This window comes from Nematolebias whitei, chromosome 1 (assembly GCF_014905685.2).
Source record: "Nematolebias whitei isolate Nwh7 chromosome 1, NemWhi1, whole genome shotgun sequence".
NCBI lineage: Eukaryota > Metazoa > Chordata > Actinopteri > Cyprinodontiformes > Rivulidae > Nematolebias > Nematolebias whitei.
Window position 1 is genome coordinate 48,383,545 of NC_056498.1, and position 1,401 is coordinate 48,384,945.

General features: G+C 35.1%; 1 protein-coding gene across 1 annotated transcript in view; it reads left to right on the forward strand.

The window, feature by feature from the left end:
* Positions 1-1,401, forward strand: part of LOC119423488 (spectrin alpha chain, non-erythrocytic 1) — a gene marked incomplete in the record, with an annotated part of 64,843 nt that overhangs the window by 53,435 nt on the left and 10,007 nt on the right.

A 1,401-nucleotide genomic window follows, 5' to 3' on the forward strand; every position in this document is an offset into this window, starting at 1 on the left:
CCACTTTATATAACATTTAGTATCGAAGCCCATTTCCGCTATGAAATAAAAACCCAACAGGAAGTCATAATTGAGTTTTAAAGTCTTTGAGTTTTAAAGTCAATGACTTTAAACCGCATAATTATGACTTTTATTTTCGTAATTATGACTTTAAAAGTCGAAATGATGACTTTTATTCTCGTAATTATGACTTTAAACTCATTATTATGACTTTTATTCTCGTAATTATGACTTTAAACTCATAATTATGACTTTTATTCTCGTAATTATGACTTTAAAAGTCGAAATGATGACTTTTATTCTCGTAATTATGACTTTAAAAGTCGAAATGATGACTTTTATTCTCGTAATTATGACTTTAAAAGCCGAAATTATGACTTCCTGTTGGGCTTTTATTTTTTTTTCTTTCATGGCAGAAATGGGCTTCCATACCTTGGGGACAAATTGAAGTTGCAGATTGGTCAGTTGCTGACAAGCATACTGGATTGACTGACAGATGGTGTTGAGGATCTGACTAGTTCAAAAAAAAAAAAAATCAGATTTTATGTTTAAGAGCGCCATAATTTATTCCATATTTATTCAGAATTTCTTCAATATTTTGGTGAATCAAAGGTTTGAGAACTGAGCTTTACAAAATCCTAATGATGGTTTCTTTATTTTTCACGGGTGCAGATTTACAATTTAAGGGTTTTGAGCACCCCCAAAAAGAGGCTAACACTACACTACATGGTGACCACTGATGGCGGGTGATATGCATTCATTCAAGGAATGCTGGACCTTCAATTGAGTAAAATGTTTTTTTTTTTCTTGTTCTTTTTAACCACTAACAAGAACCCAAGTCTGGAGATGCTAAAATAGGAAGAGGTTTCAGAAGTGTAATTTACTCTGGCGCAGGACGATAAATGACATAAGTTTCCACTGAAAACGTTCAAGATGGGAGAACAGTGGGCCGAGGCTAAACAGGCTTCTGTGTTTGCCACAAACTCTTATTTTTTGTATAAAAATAGTTTGCCTCTCGTTCATTCTCTAAAGAACACGGTCTTTTACTAATGCTGAATGGTTCTGGGCCTCTCTCTTGTCTTGCTGATGATTCAGCAGAACACACGGACGCTTTACGCATATTTTAAAACAGCTGAGCTTTTACTGAACACATGGGTCCTCGTATAGTAACCCCAGAACTGCTCATAAACCGGCATGTGCTCATTTGGACAACGGAGTATCCAGAAAAATGTCAAAAGCCTGTAATTATGTGTATATTTAATCTTTATGTTAGCACGTTAGAGATGCATAAATGAACACGCAAAGGGGCTGTTTGAGCTTCGGCGTCAATCTTCCTTTCAGGAAACTGCTTGAGGAGAAAATGGTTTTTGTCGTTTTACTTGTTTCAGCTTTTATTTTTGT